Below are 15,726 nucleotides of genomic sequence, written 5' to 3'. Positions count from 1 at the left end.
AACTAGTACATGTAGCTAACTGTAACATATAGCCTCTCAAAACTAGTACATGTAGCTAACTGTAACATATAGCCTCTCAAAACTAGTACATGTAGCTAACTGTAACATATAGCCTCTCAATACTAGTACATGTAGCTAACTGTAACATATAGCCTCTCAAAACTAGTACATGTAGCTAACTGTAGCATATAGCCTCTCAATACTAGTACATGTAGCTAACTGTAGCATATAGCCTCTCAAAACTAGTACATGTAGCTAACTGTAACATATAGCCTCTCAAAACTAGTACATGTAGCTAACTGTAGCATATAGCCTCTCAAAATTAGTACTTGTAGCTAACTGTAACATATAGCCTCTCAATACTAGTACATGTAGCTAACTGTAACATATAGCCTCTCAATACTAGTACATGTAGCTAACTGTAACATATAGCCTCTCAATACTAGTACATGTAGCTAACTGTAGCATATAGCCTCTCAATACTAATACATGTAGCTAACTGTAACATATAGCCTCTCAATACTAGTACATGTAGCTAACTGTAGCATATAGCCTCTCAATACTAGTACATGTAGCATATAGCCTCTCAATACTAGTACATGTAGCTAACTGTAACATATAGCCTCTCAATACTAATACATGTAGCATATAGCCTCTCAATACTAGTACATGTAGCATATAGCCTCTCAATATTAGTACATGTAGCTAACTGTAGCATATAGCCTCTCAATAATAGTACATGTAGCTAACTGTAACATATAGCCTCTCAATACTAGTACATGTAGCTAACTGTAACATATAGCCTCTCAATACTTGTACATGTAGCTAACTGTAGCATATAGCCTCTCAATACTAGTACATGTAGCTAACCGTAACATATAGCCTCTCAATACTAGTACATGTAGCTAACTGTAGCATATAGCCTCTCAATACTAGTACATGTAGCTAACTGTAGCATATAGCCTCTCAATACTAGTACATGTAGCTAACTGTAGCATATAGCCTCTCAATACTAGTACATGTAGCTAACTGTAACATATAGCCTCTCAATACTAGTACATGTAGCTAACTGTAACATATAGCCTCTCAATACTAGTACATGTAGCTAACTGTAGCATATAGCCTCTCAATACTAGTACATGTAGCTAACTGTAACATATAGCTTTTCAAAACTAGTACATGTAGCTAACTGTAGCATATAGCCTCTCAATACTAGTACATGTAGCTAACTGTAACATATAGCCTCTCAAAACTAGTACATGTAGCTAACTGTAACATATAGCCTCTCAAAACTAGTACATGTAGCTAACTGTAACATATAGCCTCTCAAAACTAGTACATGTAGCTAACTGTAACATATAGCCTCTCAATACTAGTACACGTAGCTAACTGTAACATATAGCCTCTCAAAACTAGTACATGTAGCTAACTGTAGCATATAGCCTCTCAATACTAGTACATGTAGCTAACTGTAGCATATAGCCTCTCAAAACTAGTACATGTAGCTAACTGTAACATATAGCCTCTCAAAACTAGTACATGTAGCTAACTGTAGCATATAGCCTCTCAAAATTAGTACTTGTAGCTAACTGTAACATATAGCCTCTCAATACTAGTACATGTAGCTAACTGTAACATATAGCCTCTCAATACTAGTACATGTAGCTAACTGTAACATATAGCCTCTCAATACTAGTACATGTAGCTAACTGTAGCATATAGCCTCTCAATACTAATACATGTAGCTAACTGTAACATATAGCCTCTCAATACTAGTACATGTAGCTAACTGTAGCATATAGCCTCTCAATACTAGTACATGTAGCATATAGCCTCTCAATACTAGTACATGTAGCTAACTGTAACATATAGCCTCTCAATACTAATACATGTAGCATATAGCCTCTCAATACTAGTACATGTAGCATATAGCCTCTCAATATTAGTACATGTAGCTAACTGTAGCATATAGCCTCTCAATACTAGTACATGTAGCTAACTGTAACATATAGCCTCTCAATACTAGTACATGTAGCTAACTGTAACATATAGCCTCTCAATACTAGTACATGTAGCTAACTGTAGCATATAGCCTCTCAATAATAGTACATGTAGCTAACTGTAACATATAGCCTCTCAATACTAGTACATGTAGCTAACTGTAACATATAGCCTCTCAATACTTGTACATGTAGCTAACTGTAGCATATAGCCTCTCAATACTAGTACATGTAGCTAACCGTAACATATAGCCTCTCAATACTAGTACATGTAGCTAACTGTAGCATATAGCCTCTCAATACTAGTACATGTAGCTAACTGTAGCATATAGCCTCTCAATACTAGTACATGTAGCTAACTGTAGCATATAGCCTCTCAATACTAGTACATGTAGCTAACTGTAACATATAGCCTCTCAATACTAGTACATGTAGCTAACTGTAGCATATAGCCTCTCAATACTAGTACATGTAGCTAACTGTAACATATAGCTTTTCAAAACTAGTACATGTAGCTAACTGTAGCATATAGCCTCTCAATACTAGTACATGTAGCTAACTGTAGCATATAGCCTCTCAATACTAGTACATGTAGCTAACTGTAGCATATAGCCTCTCAATACTAGTACATGTAGCTAACTGTAACATATAGCTTCTCAAAACTAGTACATGTAGCTAACTGTAACATATAGCCTTTCAATACTAGTACATGTAGCTAACTGTAGCATATAGCCTCTCAATACTAGTACATGTAGCTAACTGTAGCATATAGCCTCTCAATACTAGTACATGTAGCTAACTGTAGCATATAGCCTCTCAAAACTAGTACATGTAGCTAACTGTAACATATAGCTTCTCAATACTAGTACATGTAGCTAACTGTAACATATAGCTTCTCAATACTAGTACATGTAGCTAACTGTAGCATATAGCCTCTCAATACTAGTACATGTAGCTAACTGTAACATATAGCCTCTCAGCACTAGTACATGTAGCTCACTGTAACATATAGCCTCTCAATACTAATACATGTAGCTAACTGTAGCATATAGCCTCTCAATACTAGTACATGTAGCTAACTGTAGCATATAGCCTCTCAATACTAGTACATGTAGCTAACTGTAGCATATAGCCACTCAATACTAGTACATTTAGCTAACTGTAGCATATAGCCTCTCAATACTAGTACATGTAGCTAACTGTAACATATAGCTTCTCAAAACTAGTACATGTAGCTAACTGTAGCATATAGCCTCTCAATACTAGTACATGTAGCTAACTGTAACATATAGCCTCTCAATACTAGTACATGTAGCTAACTGTAGCATATAGCCTCTCAATACTAGTACATGTAGCTAACTGTAACATATAGCCTCTCAATACTAGTACATGTAGCTAACTGTAGCATATAGCCTCTCAATACTAGTACATGTAGCTAACTGTAGCATATAGCCACTCAATACTAGTACATGTAGCTAACTGTAACATATAGCCTCTCAATACTAGTACATGTAGCTAACTGTAGCATATAGCCTCTCAATACTAGTACATGTAGCTAACTTTAGCATATAGCCTCTCAATACTAGTACATGTAGCTAACTGTAGCATATAGCCTCTCAATACTAGTACATGTAGCTAACTGTAGCATATAGCCACTCAATACTAGTACATGTAGCTAACTGTAACATATAGCCTCTCAATACTAGTACATGTAGCTAACTGTAGCATATAGCCTCTCAATACTAGTACATGTAGCTAACTGTAGCATATAGCCTCTCAATACTAGTACATGTAGCTAACTGTAACATATAGCTTCTCAAAACTAGTACATGTAGCTAACTGTAGCATATACTCTCAATACTAGTACATGTAGCTAACTGTAGCATATAGCTTCTCAAAACTAGTACATGTAGCTAACTGTAGCATATAGCCTCTCAATACTAATACATGTAGCATATAGCCTCTGAATACTAGTACATGTAGCTAACTGTAGCATATAGCCTCTCAATACTAGTACATGTAGCTAACTGTAACATATAGCTTCTCAAAACTAGTACATGTAGCTAACTGTAGCATATAGCCTCTCAATACTAGTACATGTAACATATAGCTTCTCAATACTAGTACATGTAGCTAACTGTAGCATATAGCCTCTCAATACTAGTACATGTAACATATAGCTTCTCAAAACTAGTACATGTAGCTAACTGTAGCAAATAGCCTCTCAATACTAGTACATGTAGCTAACTGTAGCATATAGCCTCTCAATACTATTACATGTAGCTAACTGTAGCATATAGCCTCTCAATACTAATACATGTAGCTATCTGTAGAAAAGAGCCTCTCAATATTAGTACATGTAGCTGTAACATATAGCCTCTCAATACTAGTACATGTAGCTAACTGTAGCATATCTCAATACTAGTACATGTAACATATAGCCTCTCAATACTATTACATGTAGCTAACTGTAGCATATAGCCTCTCAATACTAATACATGTAGCTAACTGTAGAAAAGAGCCTCTCAATACTAGTAGATGTAGCTAATTGCAACATAAGCACAAAAAACGGTTATTAACTGTAATCAGTTACGCTACCAGCAAAAACGTGTATTTTTTAAAATTCAGATTACAGATGATTTTGAAAACTAGGTCATTATTTCATGGAGTATTTTTAAATTCAGGAAGAATGTTTGAGAAAGAAAAATACATGAAACCTTTCTGTTTTCTCAATAATGCTCAATTCAGCATTGAAAAAGTTTATGTTTGTTCCACCTGAGCGAGTCTGACCACAAGTCAGAGACAACTAAGATTACACACCACATGCGTTTGATGGATACTTTTTGTCTTCATATAATGCCTCTTAAGGCGAAAGTAATCCAAAAGTAACAAAGTAATCAGATTGAAAAGACACGTTGACATGATACTCTAAGAGTAATAGGCTGTGTGAGAGAAGGTTTGAATCCTAATCAACCCGTCCACTGTGAGGACATCTGTTGTTGAAGAACAGTATCAATAAAGCCACAGTACTCTAGCAGTAGTCAAGCTGCTGGTGCTGAAAAGCCTTGTTAGTGCATAGGTTCAATTAATTAAGACTTCCCCTGTCTTTTTCAGCTTCAGACAGTCACACAAATTTAAAATACAACGCTATACAAACCATACAGCCACAACAATCATCCACCCGCGGGACCACCAGTCGGGGAACCCTGCTATATTGTCAAGTTAGTTCAGACAGTATGACCCGGGAGAGGTAGGTGAGGCCAAATGTAAGATAAGAGCCAGAGAGTGTGACAGAGAGGTGGGACAGAGAGCCCAAGGGCCAGCATTTATATGCCCTCCACAGAAAGGTCCGTGGACCAAGTTTGACGTGGTGAGGTTGAACCCTGGTGCAGAGAAGAGACCAAACGAGGAATCAGTGGTTAAAGATGAACATAAATACTTTACTGAGAAACAGTAGCCACAGGATCACAGTACACTAGAAAAACAACAAACACTAAGTCTCGAAAAACTCACGCAGGAAACGAATGCACACGGTAAACAATTCGAGCTTCTGCAAAACACACCTCTTTTAACAGGGACACAACACAATCATGAAATAATGAGTCCAATAAAAGTCTCTAGGGAGGTCTCTGCTGCCCTCTGGTGCCAGGAAGAACTATGACACCAAGATTCAAGGGTCAGATTAGGAAGGAAGAGGTGGTGCTTGCTTGATTGCACCTATGACATCTGGTTGGCAAGCATGTGAATGGTTTGTGTATGGACTGTATGGTTGATGAAACAGAGAAGCACGTGTTGATGTATTGTAAGTACTGGCATGTGGAAGAGAGGGAAAGATTGATGTGTAGGGTTATTGAAACTTGGAACTTGGACTTGGAACCCTGGCAAATGACTGGTAAACTCATGAGATATGGGAACACTCCCAATGGCTGCCTGGTATTGTGATGCAATCATTTCCATGGTATTTTGGAATGTTCTATCAACTGATGCTGGATTGCCATGGTAATGTAGAATGTTCTATCAACTGATGCTGGATTGCCATGGTAATGTAGAATGTTATATCAACTGATGCTGGATTGCCATGGTAATGTAAAATGTTAATTCAGATGATGCTGGATTGCCATGGTAATGTAAAATGTTCATTCAAATTATGCTAACCAATGCAATACAATGTGTCTGAGATAATCAATGAAGCACTGTGCGTTCTATGGAAAATAATCAATGAGGTGGAAGGAGTATTACCCCTTATATACCATGTCTATAGTTTAACACATTTATCGCTAGAAATGTGTTTATTTGAAGATAGAAATGTGTTTATTTGAAGGTAGAAATGTGTTCATTTGAAGGTAGAAATGTGTTTATTTGAAGGTAGAAATGTGTTTATTTGAAGGTAGAAATGTGTTTATTTGAAGGTAGAAATGTGTTCATTTGAAGGTAGAAATGTGTTTATTTGAAGGTAGAAATGTGTTTATTTGAAGGTAGAAATGTGTTTATTTGAAGGTAGAAATGTGTTTATTTGAAGGTAGAAATGTGTTTATTTGAAGGTAGAAATGTGTTCATTTGAAGGTAGAAATGTGTTTATTTGAAGGTAGAAATGTGTTTATTTGAAGGTAGAAATGTGTTTATTTGAAGGTAGAAATGTGTTTATTTGAAGGTAGAAATGTGTTTATTTGAAGATAGAAATGTGTTTATTTGAAGGTAGAAATGTGTTTATTTGAAGGTAGAAATGTGTTTATTTGAAGGTAGAAATGTGTTCAAGAGCTGGAAGAGTTTTTGTATTGTAATTAAACTGTTAAAAAAAGTATGTCCATTTCTCAAGTGTGTGTCAACGGAACCAACATGTAGTTGAAGAATTTGATAATGTACGGTGTAGCGTAAAAATTTGAAATAAGAGTAGCAAGGCTATATACAGACACCGGTTAGTCAGGTTTATTGAGGTAGTATGTACATGTAGGTATGGTTAAAGTGACTATGCATATATGATGAACAGAGAGTAGCAGTAGCGTAAAAAGAGGGGTTGGGGGGAGGTGGGACACAATGCAGATAGCCCGGTTAGCCAATGTGCGGGAGCACTGGTTGGTCGGGCCAATTGAGGTAGTATGCACATGGATGTATAGTTAAAGTGACTGCATATAAGATAAACAGAGAGTAGCAGCAACGTAAAAGAGGGGTTGGGGGGGCACACAATGTAAATAATCCGGGTAACGATTGGTTACCTGTTCAGAAGTCTTATGGCTTGGGGGTAAAAACTGTTGAGAAGCCTTTTGTCCTAGACTTGGCACTCCGGTACTGCTTGCCATGCGGTAGTAGAGAGAACAGTCTATGACTGGGGTGGCTGGGGTCTTTGACAATTTTTGATCGAGTCACTGGTGCTTCCTGCTTTAATTTTTGCTTGTAAGCAGGAATCAGGAGGATATAACTATGCTCATATTTGTCAAATGGAGGGCGAGGGTGTCACGCCCTGACCTGAGATATCTCTGTTTTCTTTATATTTTGGTTAGGTCAGGCTGTGACTAGGGTGGATACGCTAGTTTTAGGGGTTTGTATTGTCTAGGGTTTTTGTATTGTCTAGGGTTTTTGTATTGTCTAGGAGTTTTGTATTGTCTAGGTATTTGTATGTTTGTGGTGGCCTGATATGGTTCCCAATCAGAGGCAGCTGTTTGTCGTTGTCTCTGATTGGGGATCATATTTAGGTAGCCATTTTCCCGTTGGTGTTTGTGGGTTCTTATTCTATGTTTAGTTGCCTGTCTGCACTATTCATATAGCATCACGTTTAGTTCGTTTTGTTGTTCAGTGTTCTTTCTTTAATAAAAGAAGAATGTACGCATACCACGCTGCACCTTGGTCCGATCCTTATGACGAACGTGACAGAGGGAGAGTTTTGTATGCGTCTCGTGTGTGGAGTAAAGGTGGTCTAGATTTTCTTTCCTCTGGTTGCACATGTAACATGCTGGTAGAAATGAGGTCAAACGGATTTAAGTTTCCCTGCATTAAAGTCCCCGGCCACTAGGAGCGCCACCTCTGGGGGATTGTTTCCTGTTTGCTTATGGCCGCATACAGCTCATTGAGTGAGGTGTTAGTGCTAGCTTCGGTCTGTGGTGGTAAATAGACAGCTACGGAGACTATAGATGAAAACTCTCGAGTTAGATAGTGTGGTCTACAGCTTATCATGAGATACTCTACTCTAAAGGACACACACAGGTGTCTAATCATAATGACAAACACTGTGGAGTCACTAGTTTATATAGTGTCAAAGGATACACACAGGTGTCAGGTGTGGCCTGATATCATTGGTTAATTCTCAGATATAAGAAGAACATTACAAAAAACATGAATGGATAGCATATGATAATAGATACAATTTGGCTACATAGGCCTACAAACATTTACAATGAATAGCAAAATCACAATAATCACAATAATGGCTTCAAATCAAAGTCGACATTGAGACAGAAGGGAGCAAGGGTCTTTAAGTAAAATTTCCAGCAGCCGCTCGTTTTAACAATACATTGTCGAGGTCACCCCCTCTCCTAGGGAGGGTGACGTGTTCCATCCCAATCGATCTCCAAGGGAAAGGTCCGAAAACACGTTACCGATGCGGTCATCGGATCTTAGAATGTGCCAATGTTTGTGAACGATTCCCTTAATTTGTTCAGAGCGCTTTGAATAGTGGGTAGTTAGAACGCAAGATTGCTTCTTTTTTGCGAGACTGTCCTCGAAAGAGATCATGTCTCGTTTTGTTAAGAACTTTCTTAGAGTCTCAGCCATATTTCTGTCGAAATCTTATTGTTTTTTGCAAATTCTTTTGATTTGACAGAATTGGCTGTAGGGCAAACTGTTTTTCAAGGGAAGCGGGTGACAACTATCAGCCCTCAAGAAACTGTTACGATCAGTAGGTTTCCTGTAAAGATCAGTGTATAGAACATTATCCTCACACAAGATCAGAAGATCAAGGAAACTGATTTGACGTGCGTCAGACTGCATAATACATCTCAGGTGCTCAGAATAGGAGTTAAAGAAAGCATGGAAACGCCTGGAGCTGTTCTGCATCACTCCTCCATAGAACAGAAATATGAATGTACCGTTTCCACATAGTAACGTTAGGCAAGAATTTTAGGGGATAGGGGATCCCATGGCAGTACCCTTCGTCTGAATAAAGAAATCATTTAGAAACATGAGGTAGTTATGTGTGAGTACTATTTCAGCCAATGTTATAATGCATGCACTGGAAGATAGTTCATTAGGGTCACGTTGCAGAAGAAAATGTTCCATAGCTTCAATACCGCCCTCGTGTGGAATATTAGTGAATAACAACTCAACATCAAAAATAACAAAGTGTTCTCAGGAAAAGGATCAAGAGATTCAATAATAGAGACCATACTGCTGGTGTCCTTTAGGAGGAGAGCTGTTCTGAGACCATACTGCTGGTGTCCTTTAGGAGGGGAGCTGTTCTGAGACCATACTGCTGGTGTCCTTTAGGAGGAGAGCTGTTCTGAGACCATACTGCTGGTGTCCTTTAGGAGGGGAGCTGTTCTGAGATCATACTGCTGGTGTCCTTTACAAAGGAGGGGAGCTGTTCTGAGATCATACTGCTGGTGTCCTTTAGGAGGGGAGCTGTTCTGAGACCATACTGCTGGTGTCCTTTAGGAGGGGAGCTGTTCTGAGACCATACTGCTGGTGTCCTTTAGGAGGGGAGCTGTTCTGAGACCATACTGCTGGTGTCCTTTAGGAGGGGAGCTGTTCTGAGACCATACTGCTGGTGTCCTTTAGGAGGGGAGCTGTTCTGAGATCATACTGCTGGTGTCCTTTAGGAGGGGAGCTGTTCTGAGACCATACTGCTGGTGTCCTTTAGGAGGGGAGCTGTTCTGAGACCATACTGCTGGTGTCCTTTAGGAGGGGAGCTGTTCTGAGATCATACTGCTGGTGTCCTTTAGGAGGGGAGCTGTTCTGAGATCATACTGCTGGTGTCCTTTACAAAGGAGGGGAGCTGTTCTGAGACCATACTGCTGGTGTCCTTTAGGAGGGGAGCTGTTCTGAGATCATACTGCTGGTGTCCTTTACAAAGGAGGGGAACTGTTCTGAGATCATACTGCTGGTGTCCTTTAGGAGGGGAGCTGTTCTGAGATCATACTGCTGGTGTCCTTTACAAAGGAGGGGAGCTGTTCTGCGAGTGGTCTAATAATAAAGTCAACAAAAGTCGACGAAGAGGCCGTTACTGCATCAATGCCCACTACAATAGGGCGCCCTGGAGGTTTTGTAACATTCTTTTGTAATTTTGGCAAAGTATAGAAAGTGGCAATTTTATGGTGTTGAATAACCAAAAAGTCCTGTTATTTTTTGGTTATCTGACCAGAAGTTAAATACCCATCTAGGACAGTAAAGATAGTGTTCTGAAATTGGGAAGTGGGGTCACTTCTGAGTTTCTGGTAAAAGGTGTTGTCAAGCAGCTGTCTATGACACTCATTTACATAAACTGTCCTATCCATGAGTACAACCGACCCACCCTTATCAGCAGGGCGGGTAAGGACTGACGTATCGGATTGTATAACCGACCCACCCTTATCAGCAGGGCGGGTAAGGACTGACGTATCGGATTGTATAACCGACCCACCCTTATCAGCAGGGCGGGTAAGGACTGACGTATCGTATTGTACAACCGATCCACCCTTATCAGCAGGGCGGGTAAGGACTGACGTATCGTATTGTACAACCGATCCACCCTTATCAGCAGGGCGGGTAAGGACTGACGTATCGGATTGTACAACCGACCCACCCTTATCAGCAGGGCGGGTAAGGACTGACGTATCGGATAGTACAACCGACCCATCCTTATCAGCAGGGCGGGTAAGGACTGACGTATCGGATTGTATAACCGACCCACCCTTATCAGCAGGGCGGGCTAGGACTGACGTATCGGATTGTACAACCGACCCACCCTTATCAGCAGGGCGGGCTAGGACTGATGTATCGGATTGTACAACCGACCCACCCTTATCAGCAGGGCGGGTAAGGACTGACGTATCGGATTGTACAACCGACCCACCCTTATCAGCAGGGCGGGTAAGGACTGACGTATCGGATTGTACAACCGACCCACCCTTATCAGCAGGGCTGATTGTAAATCAAGCACAGTTTGTTTTTTCTGCCTTAGGTAAATCATGGAAAGATATGTTCTCATGTTTCTACGAGTCTGCAATATGTCTCAATAAAGTGATTGCGATTGGCTGGAGGTACAAAGTAACTCTTACTTCTAAAAATGAGTCAGAGTATGTGCAGGTGAACGACCTACATGTTCAGTTGAAGTTTCACAGATGGGAGGATTATGGGAGCTCAAGTATTCCCTTCAACAGATGTATCTAAAAAACTTTAACATGTCTACCTTCACATCGAAATCGTTGCACTGGGTTGTAGGCACAAAGGATAACCCTTTATTAAGCAAGGAGACATGGGAAGGGCTCAATATCTTGCTTGATAAATTAAAGACACTCAGTCCCGTGGGTACTGGGACCGTGTGAACAGTCCCCTCTGCCTCTGGTAGTCGTTTCTTCTTACCCTGTCGGGTACGGCATCTCACACACCTGTCTATATAAGGTGCATGTCAGAGCAAAAACCAAACCATGAGGTCGAAGGAATTGTCCGTAGCGCTCCCAAGAAGGTTCCCAAGAAAACAGTGGCCTTATCATTCTTAAATGGAAGAAGTTTGGAACCACCAAGACTCAAATCAAATCAAATCAAGTTTATTTTATATAGCCCTTCGTACATCAGCTAATATCCCGAAGTGCTGTACAGAAACCCAGCCTAAAACCCCAAACAGCAAGCAATGCAGGTGTAGAAGCACGGCGGCTAGGAAAAACTCCCTAGAAAGGCCAAAACCTAGGAAGAAACCTAGAGAGGAACCAGGCTATGAGGGGTGGCCAGTCCTCTTCTGGCTGTGCCGGGTGGAGATTATAACAGAACATGGCCAAGATGTTCAAATGTTCATAAATGACCAGCATGGTCAAATAATAATCAGGAGTAAATGTCAGTTGGCTTTTCATAGCCGATCATTAAGAGTATCTCTACCGCTCCTGCGGTCTCTAGAGAGTTGAAAACAGCAGTTCTGGGACAGGTAGCACGTCCGGTGGACAGGTCAGGGTTCCATAGCCGCAGGCAGAACAGTTGAAACTGGAACAGCAGCAAGGCCAGGTGGACTGGGGACAGCAAGGAGTCATCATGCCCGGTAGTCCTGACGCATGGTCCTAGGGCTCAGGTCCTCCGAGAGAGAGAAAGAAAGAGAGAAGGAGAGAATTAGAGAGAGCATACTTAAATTCACACAGGACACCGGATAAGACAGGAGAAGTACTCCAGATATAACCAACTGACCGTCCCCCGACACATAAACTACTGCAGCATAAATACTGGAGGCTGAGACAGGAGGGGTCTGGAGACACTGTGGCCCCATCAGAAGAAACCCCCGGACAGGGCCAAACAGGAAGGATATAACCCCACCCACTTTGCCAAAGCACAGCCCCCACACCACTAGAGGGATATCTTCAACCACCAACTTACCATCCTGAGACAAGGCCGAGTATAGCCCACACACCGGGGCCTCACTGCGGTGGCGGTCGGCACTCGCCTTTTGCCCCCTGACGGCCCGTTGTAGCCGCACATGAGCAGCGTCCCATGTCTCCTCCGAGTGCCGAAACCATTCATCCACCGCAGGAGCCTCGATCTGGCTGTGATGCCACGGTGCCAGGACCGGCTGGTAACCTAGCACACACTGAAAAGGAGGGTAGGGGTAGCCAGGTGGAAAGGACCAGGGTAGGGGTAGCCAGGTGGAAATGACCAGTGTAGGGGTAGCCAGGTGGAAAGGAGGGTAGGGGTAGCCAGGTGGAAAGGACCAGGGTAGGGGTAGCCAGGTGGAAAGCATGGCCATAGAGAAATGCTTATTGAAATTCTCAATTATAGTGGATTTATCGGTGGTAACAGTGTTTCCTAGCCTCAGAGCAGTGGGCAGCTGGGAGGAGGTGCTCTTATTCTCCATGGACTTTACAGTGTCCAGAACTTTTTTGAGTTTGTGTTGCAGGAAGTAAATTTCTGCTTGAAAAAGCTAGCCTTGGCTTTTCGAACTGCCTGTGTATATTGGTTTATAACTTCCCTGAAAAGTTACATATCACGGGGGCTGTTAGTTGCTAATGCATAAACGCTATAGGATGTTTTTGTGTTGGTTAAGGGCAGTCAGATCTGGAGAGAACCAAGGGCTATATCTGTTCCTAGTTCTAAATTTCTTGAATGGGGAATGCTTTTTTAAGATGGTGAGGAAGCCATTTAAAAATTAAAAATTAAAAATAACCAGGCATCCTCTACTGACGGGATGAGATCAATATCATTCAAGGATACCTCGGCCAAGTCGATTAGAAAGGCCTGCTCGCTGAAGTGTTTCAGGGAGCGTTTGACAGTGATGAGTGGGGGTCGTTTGACCGCTGACCCATTACGGATGCAGGCAATGAGGCAGTGATCGCTGAGATCTTGTTTGAAAACAGCAGAGGTGTATTTAGAGGGCAAGTTGGTTAGGATGATATCTATGAGGGTGCCCGTGTTTACGGATTTGGAGTTGTACCTGGTAGTTTCATTGATAATTTATGTGAGATTGAGGGCATCAAGCTTAGAATGTAGGATGGCTGGGGTGTTAAGCATGTTCCAGTTTAGGTCACCTAGCAGCACGAGCTCTGAAGATAGATGGGGGGCAATCAGTTCACATATGGTGTCCAGAGCACAGCCGGGGGCAGAGGGTGGTCTATAGCAGGCGGCAACGGTGAGAGACTTGTTTTTAGAGAGGTGGATTTTTAAAAGTAGAAGTTCAAATTGTTTGTGTACAGACCTGGATAGTAGGACAGAACTCTGCAGGCTATCTCTGCAGTAGATTGCAACTCCGCCCCCTTTGGCCGTTCTATCTTGTCTGAAAATGTTGTAGTTCGGGATGGAGATGTGAACTGGCTAACTTCTTACTAGCTTCTGTTGTGGATGTCAGATTTGAGGTGAATAATACTTTTTATTTTAATTGGTGAGGCGGGTTGCAGGAGAGTGTTTTGAAGTTGAGTTTTTCAAAAAATATATATTAAAAAATATGCGAAGAAAAGTTTAAATATATATATATACACGGGACACGACAAGACGAGGACAAAGGACGTCTGACTGCTATGCCATCTTGGAACAAAGTTTAGTTTCAGTTTTCAACTGACATATTTCACATACATGATTACACTGTTTATGTTCTTTATTACACAGATATTATTCAATATGTCCTCACCTGGGATTTGAATTTACAACCTCTTGGTACTTACATCTTCGTGCTACGCCAGCATGTCCCTGTCAGTTTATCTGACTATTTTCCATCATTGATTTCATCTACTTAAAGAGCTTTCTGAATAGTTGTCTAATGTTGGTTGGCATAATAAACTGTTTTCATTATACCCCGGAATCACTATGATCAAACAAATATTTTCTTAAAAGTAAGAAGTTAACAGAGCTGAGATTTACTTCAAAGTGTATTGCTTACACCTATCCAGTTGTTTCAGATCTATACAAAGGGAGGATGGTTTCATACACATGGCCTAACTATACTGGCCCAATAAGAAGATGCCTTAGAGATATCCCTTTGTCACAGTGGTTAGGGTGTTTGTCATTGGTGCTGGTGGACTGGGTTTGAGACCCATCAGTCACCCTTACTCTCACTTTTAGCAATATACACTATATATACAAAAGTATGTGGACACCCCTCTAAGTCAGTAGATTCAGATATTTTAGCCACACCCGTTGCTGACACACTTCGTGAGAACGTTGCAAGAACATGTGTATCCAAAGAAAAATGTATTAAACGTCACGTCTTTTCAGCCCGTTGCCGACGGGTGTATAAAAAACACCGTCTCAGCCACACCAGTTCACAGAACGGGACCTCCGAGGACTGAAACGCCTGGTTGCAACACTCACTATACAGTTCCAAACTGCCTCTGCAAACAACGTCAGCACAAGAACTGTTCGTCTGGAGCTTCATGAAATGGGTCTCCATGGCCGAGCAGCCGCACACAAGCCAAAGATCACCATGCGCAATGCCAAGTGTTGGCTGCAGTGGGGTAAAGCTCGCCGTCTTTGGACTCTGGAGTGAAACGCGTTCTCTGGAGTGAAACGCCTTCTCTGGAGTGAAACGCCTTCTCTGGAGTGAAACGCCTTCTCTGGAGTGAAACGCCTTCTCTTTCACCCTTCACCATCTGGTAGTCCGACAGATCTGGGTTTGGCGGATGCCAGGAGAACGCTACCTGCCCCAATGCATAGTGCCAACTGTAATGTTTGGTGGAGGAGGAATAATGGTCTGGGGATGTTTTTCATGGTTCAGGCCCCTTAGTTCCAGTGAAGGAGAATCTTAACGCTACAGAATACAATGACATTCTAGACGATTCTGGGCTTCCAACTTTGTGGCACCAGTTTGGAGAAGGCCCTTTCCTGTTTCAGCATGACAATGCCCCTGTGCACAAAGCGAGGTCCATACAGAAATGGTTTGTAGAGATCAGTGTAGAAGAACTTGACTGGCCTGCACAGAGCCCTGACCTCAACCCCATCGAACGCCTAATTGCCCAACATCAGTGCCGAAGTCACTAATCCTCTTGTGGCTGAATGGAAGCAAGTCCTTGCAGCATTGTTCCAACATCTAGTGGAAAGCCTTCCCAGAAGAGTGGAGGCAGTTATAGCAGCA

Source organism: Salvelinus alpinus, chromosome 34 (assembly GCF_045679555.1).
Source record: "Salvelinus alpinus chromosome 34, SLU_Salpinus.1, whole genome shotgun sequence".
Taxonomy (NCBI): domain Eukaryota; kingdom Metazoa; phylum Chordata; class Actinopteri; order Salmoniformes; family Salmonidae; genus Salvelinus; species Salvelinus alpinus.
Note: the sequence above shows the minus strand (reverse complement) of the source record.